Below are 17,912 nucleotides of genomic sequence, written 5' to 3'. Positions count from 1 at the left end.
AATGAAACAGGGATCCGGACAGATTTCCAACAGTCTTTGAATTTTGCTAGTTTTTACGTGTCCTGAATTTGTTCTACAGTTTAAAAATCCTCTTGTTTTGACATTTTCCTAAGCAGGAACGTCATTCCTAGCACCTGCTTTTGAGCTCCTGCAGGAAAGTCTGTCAGTGAAAGTAGCTGTCATCTAAAGAGGCAGTAAATCAATGTCAGAAAACTTGTTGATCAACTTCCTGCATTCCTTCTCCCTTAAGAAAGGCTTCTTCAAGGAACAAGAAAAATCAGATGCATACCAAAGGTCACAGTCAATGTTTTCTAGAAAATTTTGAACTTAAGCATCTACTAAGGCTTTGTTCACATAAATAAATATCAGTGAAACTAAATTCCTTTAGCAGTGCTAAATTCCTTAGAGTGCTATGAGGACATGTCAGATAATTTAGGACAGTCTAAAAAAATAGGTGTATTGTTTTTACCAAGAGCAAAGGCACGTGACTGAGGACATAACTGCTGTTATGACAGCAGAGCAATCAACAGCTGAGGCAAGCTAAGGGCACAGGTACAGCTTGTTACCAAAACCATGTGATTAAAGTGCCCAGGACAGCAGCATAGCAGTGGTGAAAAGATTTGGGGGGGCTAAACAGCATCTACAATTTACCTGTAAGTGAAAAAAAGTTGCTGTTCTTTCCCCAAGCTTGTGTGGCATTTCTCAGCCCTTGCAGGTGACCTGGGGCAGTCAAACATTTCAGTCTTTCCACCTGCCAGTGACCTGAGTTCTCTTCTCCCTTATCCCCTTCCTTCCTCCCTTAAACTGACCTGAAGTAAATCCTGCCTCCAAATTCGACCCATACCTTGAAGCAGCTTCCCAAAACAATGCAGTAACAAAATGTACAGTTGTTATCTGCAGGTAAGGCCCAGTGTATCTTACAAAGCTTTGATAATATAGTTTGACAGATAAGAATGTGAAAAGAAATCCAAACCTTATCTTCTATGTCTACATTGGCAAAATTACAGAATATTTTGTTGGTTTTTCAAGGAAGTGGGGAAATAAGCCCAGGAGAAAACCCTCCCCATGTGACATGCTGCATCTTCCATATGGCCTTCTCCTATCCTGGCTGCACCAGCACAGGCAAACTAATAATACTTACAAGTGTGAGATATGCAGGTTTTATAACAGCATTCCAGTGGGTGTAATTGCAACCAGTTTTAAGACAGAACTTGGCAGGTTTAGGAAATAAGCTGAATGCTGTTGTACCTGTGATAGCAGGAGGCTGGATGCAATGATCCAAAAGGCCCTGTATTTCAAAGTAAAAAAGAAAACAAACGAGCTGAAATCCTGCAAAGAAAAAAAAAAAAAAAAAGAGCCAGTCCTCAGAAAGAACAACAGAACGAAACTAGTTACACATTAGCCAGCACACGTGGCTTCTGTGGCTGGATTGCTGGAGCTCCTGGAGAGAAGAGCATGAGCCAGCAGGGCCAGGGCAGTCACTGCCATGTAACGTCTCCTTTGCAACACAGAATAAGAAAATATTGCAAAGCAAGAAGGAAAAAAATGACCAAAAAAAAAAAAAATTTTAAAAGCAGCCTTTCTCCATCCCCACTCTGTTTCCCAGACACGTAGCAATCTTGGAAAAAGAGAGAGAAGGGAGATAGTATTTTCAGGGGTGGCAATGCATCCAGAATTCCTAGCAGCAGACAGACTGAGCAGGCTATTACTTGTGGTGCTGTAAAGACCTCAGTTGCACTCGAGGTGCGACTGACAGTGTGCCGTGAAAACGTGTTTTCGTATCATTCCTATTTGGAAGAGATGATGCCTTTAAAAAGACAAGATAGAAACAAAGCAAGAAAAGAGATGGAAAGTATTTATCAAAAGGGTGAGTCAACATCCACCAGAGGCAAATGCAGCCTCCTGAATGTATGAAAGGCCAGTGCCCTGTCTACTGCCTAACCCTTCTGTCTTACTTCACTGCCTTTTACTTTATATTCTTCAAACCAAAACCCACTCAGTGGAAGTCCACTTCAGCCAGACTGTGGTGGGTATGAGGACCCAGGGTAGATGCAGAACAACACAGAACCTCTGAACCAAGGAGCAATTTGTGGCTCGTTCTGCAGAGGGTGTAACATTAACCCAGCCTTTGTAGGAAAAGGGATCTGACATCCCCAGGAGAGAGTTACACAACTCTGACTGTATTCCATAGGCCTGGAGGTGGACAATAATGTATTAATTCTGAGAAATAACAGTTTTCCACATCCTAGAAACCTGGTTGGAGATTTTGGAAATTCTGAAAAGTGGGGAGAAGCTTCTTGCTTCGAAACAAGCAATATATCTGCTGTTTTCACTGAAGATGAACCCTTCTCCTTGAAGGACTTCTTCAAGTTGCCTTATCATTTCCACTGAATGAGATTTCAAATCTTGGGCAGAAAAGAATGACATGCAACTTAAAGCCACCCAAAACTGCCAGTATCTCTGAAGTGGCTTAACAATATTCCTGTGTGGATAGGAGAGAAATTTAGCTATAAAAGAATGTATGCACTGTGGGTTATTTGTGAAGTTTGTGCTTTACTAAAATTGCTTTGCAAAACCTTCTGATTTACATTTGGTGGCATTTTTCATCCAAAGGTATCACTGACATAAATATCTAGTATACTCCAGCCAAAAAAACCATAACAGAAAATTAACCTGCAAGGCAGAGAGCAAAGGACCAATTCAAATCCCCTTAGAATTTTCTTAGGAATCAAAAGCCACTTGGAATAAACATTTGCCAGCTCAACAATTTGAAATGTCCTATACACATCTCTCTAATAGCCTCTGTAATAATTGACAGAGCACAATACCTAGAAAAGATGCCAGCTCATCACAAATATGAGGCTGTTGAGAGGATTAAGCATAATCCTGTCTCACCAGTATATAAAGAAAATAAGAAACGGAACTGTGTTGTGTTGTGTTGAATAGCACAGAGTAAAAGATACACTTATGACAAGCTTTTGGTGTTTTTTTTGCCTGACAGAGCTTCACTGAGAAGGTCATGCATGAATTCTGAAAAAAATGGCACTATTACTGAGGAATGCCAGGCAAAGCAGGAAATAATCTTTAATTAATTTGTGAGGAACTTTCATTTGGCAGACACAGTCTGCCAAATAAAGACAGAACAGTAGCTTTCTTATTAAGCTGATAAAATCGACCAAAAGTGAAGAAATCCCATAGTCAAAAAGCATTAGAACAATGGGTTTTTACTAGGAGATGTAATAGAAATCCACAGGGAATCCTGGCAACACTCACCGGATTTTTTGTCCTGAAATCAGAGGTATTTCTGACAGAAATGTAAAGAAAAAATCTTTACATTTTCTGCTCTTACGGACTTTGACTCAATATATGATCCTAAACACAGTAAAACACAAGTAGATTCAAACTTATTCATTAATTCTAACAATTCAGAGTACCCCAGTTTTTTTTTTCTTATCTCTATTATTGTCTTTGGAATTCCATTTCCAATTGCCACCGGCTTATATAGGTATTAAGAGATATTTTTGTAATTTGTAAAATGCTGGAAGAACTTGTGAGAATAGGCACTTCATAAATGTAAGGTGTTATTTTAGTGAAACTGGGACAAACTGCTAGTTTCAAACATAATTGGCTACAATGGAAAAACTGGAGCATCCGTAGGAAAGTGGGACATAGTACGTGTGAGGTGCTAATATTTATCCTGATGTGGCAGGTTTGTCTCAGTTCATAGGAGGGCACCCTTATATTTAGGGGTGTGAGCAAAAGAGCGTTAAAAGAATTTCATCTTTTTTTTGAAAATGCTTCCTGGGGACAGGAAGCAATTCAGCAAATCAATGTGTTTGTTTTTCACATCCACAAGCCAAAATTTAAATCTCACTTAAGCCTAAAGGGAAACAAGTTGGGCAATTTCAGCATAATCCCTTCAGAAATGTATTCTCTTCACATGAACACTGCTCAGCACAGTAGCAGCTCTGTGCAGGAGCAGCCTCACACTGAAACATTAGAACTGCTACAATTCAGGTTAAGAAGGAGAGTCTTTATTGGCAGCCTTTACGATAATATCCTATATAAATTCATAAATAATCTTAGCATATTGACATCCTGGAAAGGAAACGTGGAAAACTTGCCTAGGAGCTGCCTGCATTAATCTTCATTCTATCCTGTACTGGCATTTTTCCCAGTTTCCTATGCCCGAAGTTCACAATGTCTGTTTTTAAAGGAACACACTGATCCTTATAGAGAAGAAAGAGCCCAGAAAACCTGATTTGCTACTAGTTCTGTTTTCACATCCTCTTTCCCTACAACAAGTAGGTTTTGAAGTGCAGCTTCTAACGAGCCTATGCGAAATAGGCTTAATGTGAAAAAATTTGGCGTGCAAATCAGATGACTAAGGAATGTGGATTTATCGCACCACCGGGCCTTATGGAGGGACAATAAAGTAGCTGTGTGCCATGAAGCTAGAGCTTATGGTCCACCCTTGCTAACATGTGCCAACACTGGCCAACAGCTTTTTGTCATGGGCTTGGAGCAGCTGCACAGGAGCTTGTCCCAGTATAAGTCACAGGAATGTTTTCAGCCACAGTCTGCAAACTCCTTGCCATGACTAACAGTGATTTTGCCTTTGTGAAGTGGATTTGATAAAGAGACTCCCAGAGCCCCCTCTGACTGAGGAAAGGAAAAGGTGAGAGCAGAGCCTGGCTGCTGATAGCAGCAGTGCAGACACGCTCCTAAAGAAGTTCCTGGAAAAATAAAGCATTGTGTGCTGTGAGACAAGGAGGTTCAAGGACTTCTGTCCAGCAGAACCACTTCACTCATCCAGGAAACTGTCAGAGCAAAACACTTCTTGTGGACATGCAGATCTGTTGGCAAAACAGAGCTCATCTTGTCATCAGAAAAACACCCTCTCTCTCAATGAAACAATCTGACTAGATAACAGCTCAAGTTTCACACTTGGACCTCTACCATCAGTGTAGGAGCCCAGAGTTCATCCCTCTTCTCAACAGAACACGAGCACACCATCAAATCTCATTATATTCATCTGCCTTGTCTGCATCTATGAGAAATCAAGAGTCCTGGCGCCTGGGTTTGGGAGAACACTGCTCTGGAGTCACTGTCCTAATGCTGCCAAGAGCAGAGTACCCAGCTCTCCCTCTGCTGAAGTCTTCCACCTGTGCAGTGCTGAGTTTTCTACCAGCATGTGCACCCCTTGCAAAGCTTAGTGCAACACATCTAAAAGGACACTGGCAGGACTGGAACGTCACTGGCTTCTGCAGTAAATGTGGAAGACAGGCAGGCAGGCTTCCTCTCCTTGAAATCCTATGTTAAGGGAACAGGGCTTGCTAAGGTGTCCTGCTGAGATGTAATTATCATGTTCTCAAACTGCAGAGACTGCGTCACCAAGTCAGAGGAATAACACAAAGTCTAGTTTTGGGGTATGTGTATAAATCTAGAGGCTCAATTGACATTGTTTGTCAATAAGCCTACCTCTAACTATCCCAAAATGTCTTTCCAAGATCTTACTTTCTACTTAACAGTGATGGTGTGAATTAATTTTGGTTTATCAGGCACCTTCTGAGATGAATACATAGATAGTTTCCATACTAATCAGCTCCAAGGTTAGCAAAGGATACTGCCTGCTGCTCTTGCTTATCTAAGCTAATTTATTGAAATTAAGTTAGTTTACCTGCTGACCTACATGAGATGCATTCAGGGTATTCTCTAATAATCCACGATACTAGCCTCTGGGAAAATCCTAAGCAGAAGGAGAAAAGACTAGTACCTTCTAAAGCTTTACTAGGCAAAGCTCCACCTGTAGCAAGGCTGTAACCCTTTAGCTCCTTTCATATACAGCACATACTGTCCTAATGGAGATGCAACACTGGCAGGCATTCTAGGTCAAGTTTCATACACTTCCATCACAGCTACTGTGGTTTTACGTTGGGAAATCTGAAAGAAGAGTTTATCCCTCTGTGAGGATGTGAGGACAATGAGCGATGACCACCTCAATTAAATATAATGCACTTTTTATGTGCTGGAGAACAAGAATACCTTTGTTTCTAACATTTTGAAGTTTTCCCTCTGATGCATGTTCATAATTCCCACTGATATCTATAATGCAATCCATGCCCCAATTCCCATTATCTTGGCACACTGCTCTCAGTAACAAGGGACAGAGAGGACAAAGACAACAATAAAAGAGACACTATTAGGGCAGGTAACACTTCCCAAAAGAGTAAGTCTTAAAATACCTGTGTTAGATGAATGGACACAAAAAACGTTTGCCTGAGGTTGTCCTTATTATTCACCTAAAAAGACATCCGGGAAAAAAAAAAGGTATTTCCACAGCCTTGGCAAGAAGCACAGCCTGTGTTTGCTCCCTGAACACACACATTCACAACTTTCCCTCATTCTTATACAAACACCGTGATCTGGTCTAGCCAAAGTTCCACCCCCTAAGGCTGATGTAATTTGCAGTTTGGCTTTATCAGTTGTGCATAGGAAAGTTAAAGATAGCACAGCCGGGCTCTCCTTGTTCCTTACACCTTTCCTGCTCCTCCCATCCCACCTGGATCTGGTGCACAAAGCACAAGCAGCTAGAAGAGGTTCAGTACCCTGAGATGGAGAACTCTGTGGAGGGCATTTGCCAGCAAAGCCCAACGCCTGCTTCATGCCCCAGGTATTATGAAATAAAGGGCTTGCAGCCCAGCACACATCCCTTATTTTGGGCATTGTTTTGAGATGGGATATACAACACAGTATTACCAACCCTGCATCTTCAAGCTTGGGTCAGTCCCTAAAACCAGTAGTAATAGTTTAGAAATCTTTTTATTAAAAAAATAAATTTAAAAAAAAATTCTGGACTTTCTGTTTTCCAGCCTTAGGTTCACACTCCTGAGACCCTAATTTTGCCCAGGAGAACTGGAAGCATTGTGTTTTCAGACAAATCTGGCAGACTGGCCTAACCTCATGACTTAAGGCCACTAAAAAATAGGAGTGGAGGGCATGGAGCAGAGTATGAAATACATAATAAAGCATGAAAGCTACCAATATCCAATTCAGGATTGTATTCCACAAAGGTAACAGGTGAAATTACTCTAAGAACAATTCTAACACAGCAGAAAGTGAAGTTTAATAAAACCCCTCAAGTTTGCATTTTACTTGCAGACATTTTGGCAGGGTGAAAGGCCAGGCAGAAACCTTTACTTCATCTGTCACTTGACATTTTTTGGAACATCTCTGTTACTGAAGGACTACTGAAGGAGATTTTGCAGCAGTGAAATTTCAATGTATGGGAATGGGAAACAAGGGCAAAGAGAAGCACATACAGACGGAAGCTCAAGAAAGAGCTGCCAAACACAAGCAGAGTAGCTGCAGGTTTATTTCACTCTACTCTCATCCCAACCATCCAGCAAATACACAAACCAGAGGAAGGATATCTTATGATTGAACACTGGCCTGGAACATCTGAGTTCAGTTCCCAAATATTTCATAAAGTTTCAGACTCAGTTGTCATCTTACAAATATACAAAGGAAAATAATGTTTCCTTTCTTGCACTCTTGTTCTGTCCTTTTTCTTCATATTGTGAATCTGCCTCTTAATTGATATGAGCTACTTAACAAAAGGAAGCTCTGATCTCAGCAGGGGCCTGTAGCTGCTGTAACAGCAAATCATAATCTGAATCAAATCCCACCTCAAACCTTTGCAAAAATTCAGCTCTGGATCTGCGTTTAGGGGCAGGAACATTACTGCTGTAAACAGACTTTGAGCCAGTTGTGAGCAGGTATCCTGTGGTTCTTATTCCAGCAACCTCTAGCTCTATGTCTAGAATCCTTAAAGAATCTAAAAATACAGTGAGAAATAAATCATGCTGCCTGAAATTCTGCTTCTCCTCCCCTCAAATCTTATGTCTTTTATTCTGAAATGGAAAAATGGCAAAAGCAACAATGAAAGGGTGATTATTAATCTTTGATCCTGAGTCACTTTCTCTTACAGAGCCCTATTCTTCACCTCAGGAAGTGCGATACAGGAGCACTCCCACAGCCTGATTAAAGGTCCAGGTATGGGGTCACACAATGCACAAAGAGAGCTGCAGAGTTTCAGAGAGCAATGTGTATTTAATGTCTGACTAAATGCAAGTAGGATAAAGAACAAAATAATGAACATTCTTAATGATTGCCATAACTGTGAAACTGCCACAGAACTGCTTGAGGTAATTGTGGTAAGAAATTGAGTTGCTTTTTAAGAAAGAAATGACCAAATCTGTTTTCCAGAGTGTTAGTCTGGGTGATTACAAAACAGAACTTGCTGAGAATGCCAACTTGTTGGAAAATGGCAGCGTGCCCTCCTCAACCGAAAACAGCAAAATGGACCCAGGTTTTACTGGCTCACCCGAAAGCTAAGGAATTAGAATTGAAAACAAGCCAGGTGAGGTAGCTAACAACTGGGATTTCAGGTTTGTCAGCAAAGAGATGCCTCAGAGAAGGGTCAGAGGTTACACCTGGAGATTTAGAAGATAATGACAAAGTTCAGACAGGCATCAAACCCATCTGGTCACTCAGAAAGCAAATCCAGTTTTGATAAGAATAACTTGGCTTAAGATACAAAATTCGTTACTCCCTCAGGAAGATGCTCAGTCCAGCTCTCCCTTTGTTTCTTCTTATCCTAACTGAAAAATAAGAAGAAATATTTTTTAAAAATTATATCAAAGTCTGAATTTTAAAAAGACTCCACAAACAAACCAGTTGTTGCACGAGCCCCACACAATCCCAGGTGACTGAAATAGCGACCCACCTGCAAGGCCTTACCACCCCTCCCTGTAAGAATTACTTTTATGGCAACAACTTTTCTGCAAGGGAACTGCAGCTCTGAAAAGCATTGAAATTGCAGATGACAACAAAACTGCCTCTCTCAGAGAGCAGGCAGCCCGGGGAGAGCAGCAGTCTCACAGCCAGCCCACTTTGGGAATGGCATCCGAGTCCCGCCGCCCCGCATTGGGCAGGAGCCTCTCTTTTCACCAACACAAAGAGGGATGTGCGAGCATGAAATGCACTCTGAGCGCTGTTCACTCCACAGAGCTGAGCCTAAAGACTGCTTTGGCCTGGCCACCACGAGGAGCTGCATTCTGATGTTCACACTGTCAGAAAATACCTTTCCCCCCCCACCCCGTACCATTCATAGGATTTTTATGTTCTAAGTAAGTCACCTTAGGAATACAGCCTGAGAACTTGATTCTCACTATCACTGGTGTTTATAGAGTTTCCAAAAGGAAAACAGCTGTAAATATTACGGGAAATCAGTAGCTTTGCTGTTAATCTACAAGTGCCTCAAGACCTCTGCATCCTTGGAAAGATACAAAAAAGCAACTTCCTGCTCTAAAGTCATAATTTACACTCGCATGTAACACTACTAAAGTTTTAAGGTCATAATCTGGCAAGAACTGGCAAAACATTAGGACAAACTCAACATCTTGTATGCATTTTACTGGATCTAACAGCAATGCAGGATGTATCAAGAACTCTGCTCAGTTTATCAGCTGATAAGCAACCTTATAACCAATCTAAACATAAAGGCTTAATTTAAACCTAAAGGCTTAGTCTAAACCTAAAGGCTTACTCAGCTATTTTTTCAGTAGAGTTGCTGGGTTTTTTAATATCTTAAAGAAATCTTGATTAGACAGAATAAAAAGGAGGAGTTTGCAAATGTTTAATAACAGAAACTAATAAAATAGCATGCAGTTTTCATCTAAATCTGGATTTAGACAAAGGAATTCTGGGAAGTCCTAAAATATGAAAGTATGCTTGCTATCAAATATTATGTGGGCTGTTGTGCTGACATATATGAGTAGGAGAAAAAAAGATTTTGTGACCTTGTTTCTGCATGTACCTGTGAAAAACAAAACAAAACAAAACAAACAAATCCCAAACGATCCACACTTGTGAGGGTTCATGAAAAGCCATAGGTCTATAAAGCTCTGGAAGTCCTTTGTCTCATCTTGCTGCATATTAGGGATATATTTCACATTTCAAATTTGACTTACAGCAATAAGCAGCCAGTACAGTTCATGCCCTGTGTGACTCAGAGATTACAGTCAAATACACTGTTTCACAAAAGGGGTGTCAAGGACACTTGTCAGTGTTCTAGAAAAGAGCAGAACTGTCTCTGATAATTCAGACACTGTAAAATCCCCACGCATTTTGTATTATCATTACTTAAAGAACTGCAGACAGTAATAGCTACCAAAGATGAAGAACAGATATTGCAGTATGGTGGCTCTGCATTATGTTATTCTTAACCTTTTCTATTTTTTAGTTTCTAAAAAAGCTGCTGCATCCATCTACTGTACTGGAAAATTCAGTGGGATGAATGGTTCTAAATTTAGGATGCAGGACACTGCAGCTGCGATAACATTTCGGAAGTGGAAGGCATAGTGGGTACATGACATATTTAGATAAGAGAACTATTTTTAGTCAAAATGAAGCTCAGTTTTGGCTACTTTAGCAAGTGCACTAATGTGGCTAATCAGTTCGGATCCACTTTATTCCAGCTCTTATTCTCACCCACAAGTTACTGCGCACTGCGACCCCTTATCCCTTGTTTGTCCTCTGAAAAATAACTGGTAAAGCAGGAGCAAAGTAATCATGAACTTTCCATGTGGCATTTCTACTATCCCTTCTTAAACATCCTTTAGGAGACACTTGGAGATAGGCCAGCAACCTGTCTAGTCCCCTATACCCTGATATAGTACAGCCATACTCGCCCGTAATTTTCTCTTCTCACCCAACCACTTTTTGTTGGTCTCTTCCAAATGGAACAAATTATCTGCTGATCCATTTCTGCTAAGTTCAGCATTTTATTGTACCACAAGCTAATGCAGTCTACTGTATGTCTTCTACTTACTATAAGCTTAAAAAGTTGCTTCATGATTGAATCATTTTTCATCTCTTTCTCTTCCCACTAGCAACTTCTCCCCATTTACATTCTTTCCTCCTTTAAACACATCTTGTGTTCAAACTACTCCATCCTGCTTTCTTAGGCCTGAGCCTGGCTTCTGTAGGATCCCATTTTGACACATACTTGCCTTGTCATTTTTAGATAGCAAGTTTTCTATCAACTGGAAACAGAGCACTGACAGCAGCAAGTAAAGTGTCAGTTTTAAAATCAAAGTCCAGGCTTTCAAGTCAAAAACTATCAGGCATGTGCTTTAAAAAAAAAATTATTATTGGCTTCTGTTGATAGAAAGATTTGTAATGCATTTCAGTGAAAATGATCAAGACTGAAAGCAGTTATTTTTTGTAATATTGAGACAGATTTTCATTAAGAAACTGCATACAAATTAAGGTTAATTATTTCAAAGCTGATCCATACAGATTTCTCCAAATAAAGGTTTAATTTTTCTTCTTTTGAGGAGAAATCAGCAGTAATATATTTCAAGTACTGCTGCAGCTCATCTGTCCAGCCAGGAAAGTGAATCTACTAGGCACAGTCCTAATTGTTTCATATAACTGGGATTTAGGTATCTGCAGCAGAGCTGTAGTTTTGTGCTTCTACAAGAGCCCACAGCTGAGCAGACTGAGTTCCATGTTTAAAACTGAAGCAAACTCTGGGTGCTAACAAGCCCAGCCCAGCATACAATATCCACAGAGAACTCCCAGAATGTGACTCCACAGAGCTTAGAACCAGCTCTTAAAATCATAAAATAGCCTAAGTTGGAAGGGACCTTAAAGATCATCTTGTTCCAATCCCCCTGCCATAGGCAGGGACACCTTCCACCAGAACAGGTTGCTCAGAGCTTCATCCAACCTGGCCTTGAACACTTCCAGGGATGGGGCATCCACAGTTTCTCTGGGCAACCTGTTCCAGTGCCTTACCACCCTCACAGTAAGGATTTTTTTCCTAATATCTAATCTAAACCTACTATCTTTCGATTTGAAGCCATTCCCCCTTGTCCTGTCACCTCATGCTCTTATAAAAATCCCTCCCCATCTTTCTCATAGGCCCCTTCAGGTACTGGAAGGCTGTGATTAGGTCACCCCAAAGCCTCCTCTTTTCCAGGCTGAATAATCCCAGTTCTCTCAGCCTTTCCTCGTAGGAGAGGTGCTCCATCCCTCTAATCATCTTGGTGACCCTTCTCTGAACTCACTCCAACAGATCCATTTCCTTCCTGTGCTGAGGACCCCAGAGCTGGATCCAGGTGGGGTCTCACCAGAGTGGAGTAGAGGGGCAGAATAACTTCCCTTGACCTGCTGGCCACACTGACTTTGATTCAGCCTGGATCAAAATTCTGGAGCAACCTCACTTTTCAGTGCACTCAGTGGAGCTGCTCTTCCTGCAGATCTGAGGAGCTGGCTGTATCCCACAAAAATATATACGTGTTGCAGGATTATACTCCCAGGAGTACCAAAGAAACAACACTGTTTTCAATGGACTAACACTGGAAAATATGGGAACAGACATATTTAGATTATCACCAGTGTGATTAAATTTGTATAAACTCCTTGAAATTTTCCAAAGATTCCACAGTCATATCAATGATGTCTCTAAGAAACTTCAATATCAATACCAGAAATTAGGCACCATTCATTATTTTTATCCCTTAATCTCGCTGAGCTCCCAGAAGATTTGTTGTACTATATTTGAATTCCTTTTGCAGTACTTCAGTGTACATTTTGATGGAAGAATTCCACTACCCGAGGCACACTCTCGCAGCTTATTACACCAACACTGCTCTCTTGTGGCAGACACTTAAAGGGAATTATTGATCTGCACTCTACATACAACTTAGCTAACACAATTCAGTTGTCAAAGGATACGTACAAAGCAAACCACCGATAAAAATGGATGCTCAGATTTTTGAAAGATAAAAGAGACAAAAAACAACAACAGATCATTAAGGTTTCCTTCTCGGATATAAAATATTCAGGTGTTCATTCTCATGCCTCTATCAATGCCAAGACTTTGCACAGAAAGCACTGCTATTGCAATTCTCTTTTCCAACCTGTTCTGCTGAGATCCATTTATCAGACCAAACCTAACAACCATTCTGTGCATTTTCAGATATGTTTCAGAAATTCAAATCTGCTGTTCAAAATTAAACACCATTGTTTCTGTCTTTTAACTCACACAGTTACCTGATTATTTGAATTCACAATTTATAAAGAATTACTGTTTCTCAGGCATGATTCGTATTAGCAAGCTAGTGAAGCTAATAAACTGGTAAATGCATTCATTTTCTTGATTTGAAGAGTGCAATGAGGACACAAATTCAATGAGCAGCAGGCCAAGTGACTAAAAAGTACATGCCTACAAATGGGAAAGTGAATCCCAGAGTTCAGTTCACAGTAAGGTAACTAAAGTGCCTTAATCACCCGCAGTTTTAATGGATTTTTTTTATCTTCATGGGCTCTGAGAATATCACTGATGCCCTACCTGAGCAATTCTTCCCTGGATAAATGTCAACCAGCAGATTTGCTACTTCTTTTTCTTTGCAGATTCAAAATGAAAAAAAAAAAAAAAGAAGTTGTTTTTCTTCACCATAGTAGGAAAGACTTATTTGTGCATAGCATGCACAACAACCATTAAAAGGGCAAATACCCCTTGGACAGGCAAGCACAGGCACACACAGCACACAGGTCTGACACTTGCAGTGATATAGGTGTAATCACAAGACACTCATTATTTTGGTGACACTTCACCATAACAGGCTTGTGGCACTAAAATGAATCAATAATAAAGGGCCACATTGACATCACCAGAATTAAGACAATCCGCAATATGGAAAAAAACTCAGCTACACAGTGTGATAACTCATTGGGTCATTACTGGGTTGTTTTTTAATGCAATTTAACACATTCAGGTACAGACCAGAACTGAGTAGGTGGGATCACTAATGGAAGCAGGTGGCCAGTTTTTACCAAGTAACAGCTTGCCCTTCTCTGCTTTTCTCTTCCTTGATGCACAATTTGACTTGCAGAACTCAAAGCTGCTTTACATCTGTTAGCAGAAACCAGAGGCCTCTACATGCCAATATCCCACTCTGGAACTGTGTCACCCCAGCCTCACACACAGGGAGTGCTCTTCTAGCTCTCACTCCCTTTACCATCTTGCCCTATCCATAGGAAGGGTTTGCATATGCTGCACCTTTTGCAAGCAAGTTAATGGAGCAGTTTCCCCAGGCAGCCCCTAGGAATTGAACCTTTCTGTCCACTCAGCTGTTTCATAAAGCTCATGGCAGCAATGCTGACACTTGTTTATCCTTCCCCAAACTTCTGCTCTGTATATGAACACTGCACAAACACCCCTGCCAAGGCCAAGAACTGCAACTGAAGTACCCAGCGCTCACAGGTACTGCAGGGACTGAAGAGCTGGAGAAACCACTGCCCAAACACTCCAGGAACAGTCCCTAAGGAAAGACCAGCAGCATCACCATTGCTCTGAAAGCCCAGGAGGATGACCCAGAGCTGAAGAACAGCAAGAGTTTCTCTGGTGGAAACCTAGCCTTGTTCCAGCACACTTAGCTTTTTAAACTCACTGCATAAAAATGAAAATCCTTAAAAAGGGTCCCAGGCTAAGGCTGATTTTGCTTTGTCAGTGACAACCCACCATATGACAGAACACAGGCATCCGGTGTTCCACTAAATTGTCATGTTTTGATTGCATCTGTCACACACTGGTAGATCTTCAGGTTGGGGGATATGATGAGCTTTTAGTTTTCCTTTCTTACAGCTTCACACTATATGCCTCTGCAGGAATGAACTTGTCAACCCAGATGCAAAATGAATGAATGGCTTTTAATCACTTTGATAATGTTAACGTTATTGCTTTGACAGAATAGCAGCAGATACAGTTTGCTGATTCAGCCACTTGTATAACGATCTAATGGGCTTTTCTGGCTAATGCCGTGCTCTAAAAATATACACTGGACTAATAGATGAGCCTCTGCTATACTGAAAAACAGGCTCATTAAGACAATTCCTCTGAAAAGTGGCATTTTTATGACAAGATACTGAAGCATTTAATTACCCTCTATCCTGACAGAGCTGAAAGAAATTAATTAAAGAGAAAAAAAACCCTGCGCAGCAACATAGCAGATCTTGAGGTAGGAAGAGATGCCAACAGTCAGTAGCATAAAGGGAAATTTGAGAACTGTGAGGCTGTTTCCCCAAAGGAAACAGAGTGTTGATAGGACACAGATTGCCCTCCATTTACAGTGAACAGAAGGCCAGTTTCCGAGAGGGGGGTTGTCATTACAGTGCAATTAATTTTCCCTGCTGTAGTCTCTGCCAGGAGAATATCGGCTGCTGTTAAAGGACAGTGAAGATGGAGGTTTGGGAGGGCAGAAGAGACTTCGGTGACATTTGAGGTAAGGTCCTTGTTTTCACTGCAGCATTAGCTTGGATTATCCATCCTTAAGCTCCTTCCCTGCTCCTCAAGCAAGTACATAAGGAGAGCTGGAAGCTCTGCCCGGCAACACTGTGGCTCGCCCCGAGGTTTCAGCAGCACTGGCACATGGGATTGTTGTGCCGGGAAACAGCTCTGAGCGAGTCCCAGTGCAACCCTGCAGCCAGCTGCGCTGGCAGAACCCGGGTGACAGCACTGTAGCATCAGCACAGATGGCATTAGCTCAGCGTTGTTGCTGGCCCTGCCATCAAACACAAAAACAAACCTTATGCAATCCCTGTCGCTTTTGGGGCAGAGATCTGCGTCTGCCTTTGCTCCACTTCTTTCAGAGCTGTTTGTGCAGTGACATGGGAAAACAGATCTGAGGAAAGACTTAAATTATTTTTTTAAATCAACCAAATAAAGCCCCTACTTGTTTTATGATTTTTGTTTCCTTCTCAAACTCTACTATCACTCACTCAAGCTCACCATCCTGCCACAGCAACACCCTTGCCAACACCCAGGGAAGGGCAGAGGGGTAGGAAGAGGGGCCTGAGAAGACTGCTAAATCCAGCTTAAGCAGGGCTGGTGTCACATGAGAAATCCACAGCCTGTGTTATCCTCAGTGTAGCACTAAGCAAGCCTCAATGCACATTTCCTTACAAAGAGTTAACACTTAATCAGGCTAAAGACTTCAGCATGTGAGTGCAGGCTAAGTCAGTAGCCTGGCTTTGAGCTGGACTTCACAGTGGTGAAAACAGGCCAACAGTGATCATGAGTGGAGCAGATGGAGTTTTCCCCCGCCGTGAAGAACAGCTTCCCTGGACAGCTAAGAATTCATCAGCTGTTCAGTACAGCATCCTTTAAATCTTGCCTTTACAGCAAGTTCAAGATTTAAAAGACCCACAGGCTGTGGTCGGGGTGCCACACACAATTTGGGCCTCCAGCCCACAGGCCTTTCCAGCAGCTCTCCTTCCATTCCTATCACAGACACACGTAGGTGACACAGCAGGGAGAAGAGTCTCACAGAATAGATGGAACCTCAGCTACCCAGGCAGCCTGTGCCAGCTTGTCCAATGATGAAACAGGGTTGATTTTTCTACCCCTTTTCGTTTTGTGATTTCCCTGTTGGATCGCTGTTCTGAGTCAGCAATGTGTACAATGTGAACGGGCTTCAAACCCCAATGACAAAGAGCAACAGTGCCAGGGTTGTCACCCTGAGCAGCCCACTGACATGACCAGGAGACCACAGTCCTCCAGAGTCAGAGGTTCACTTTATCAAAAGCAGTGAAGCATATATTGCCCTTTGCATATTATTTCCTCTGTGTGCATGTGTGTGGATGTGTGTCAAATGGAATTTTTTCCATTTTTGGCACAAAAGCACTGCCACACACACCTGTTTATGGCAATTCTTTGGAGAATTTCATTGTTTTGAATAACACAGTCCCAGTAAACAAAGAGCTATCCAAATACCTCTCAGCAAAAGCTGAATCCAAGTGCCACTGTTCAGGGTACACTGATATTGGTATCAGTGGGAGATGTGCAGGGTAAAAGGACACTGCAAATACTTCAACCAAGGGCGCACCTAAACTCCCTGCCATCCCACCAGATGTTCCTGATCCATATACCCTGCTTCAGAGGCCCATCTCTCCAGCAAAGAACCTACAAAGAGCCAATATGGAATGGGGCACACGTCCGTGACTGACATGGTGTGCTCTGGGGAGACCTGTGGAGAACAGGTAATTGACTGCATGGGTGAACATACTGCTAAAAAGATCAAGAAGCAATGAACTGGATGGTCCCACTAGTGCTTCCTCGCCTTTGGCTGTCACTGGGAAGTTGGTATGAGTGTCCCTGCTCGCTCTCATCCTACTGCCAGTGGAGCGGAGTAGCCCCACACCTGCTGTGCATTACTGCCTGCCTGGGAAAGGTGACCCTTTTTGGCAGGAGACAGGCTGCAGCAGTTCCCTCTTCGCGAGAGCCACTCTTCACTGCCACAATCTGCACCTCTGTCCAAGATGTACAACATTTTTATTACTGCCGTTAACAAAAAGAAGCAGCTGTTCAAACAATACGTAGTGACAAGTGCTAATACTTCAAGGAAACATATCCAACTACAGAATGTTCAGCATATCTCTTCCATCGTAGAGGATAAGAGAAGGACTGAAAACAGCTGAGTGGGCATAAAGAGCTCACAAATGCCTTATTAATAAGTGTGTTGGATCTAATGATCTGTGAAACTGAAATGAGATTATTTGGATTATCTCATTAAACAAGAATAATAGCAATAGTAACCGGGTAGTAATTAGGAGTGGGCCAATCCAAGGACAAACTAAATAATAAGGCCAAAAGACTCTTAATTAACACTCTGCATGTTTATGTCTGTACTTCTACACATGGAATTTATGAAGAAATGAAAGATAGTGGCTATCCAAACACCCTGATTTTAACAACCAGAAAGGAAGCCACTGTCTACCCACACCTGCATGAAGCATTCAGTCTGAAAACTAAACAATGATTAAATGGGGCTATTTGGGCA

Source organism: Myiozetetes cayanensis, unplaced genomic scaffold (assembly GCF_022539395.1).
Source record: "Myiozetetes cayanensis isolate MyiCay16 unplaced genomic scaffold, myiCay2020 scf6-25, whole genome shotgun sequence".
Lineage (NCBI taxonomy): Eukaryota > Metazoa > Chordata > Aves > Passeriformes > Tyrannidae > Myiozetetes > Myiozetetes cayanensis.
This window is presented reverse-complemented; position numbering follows the sequence as displayed.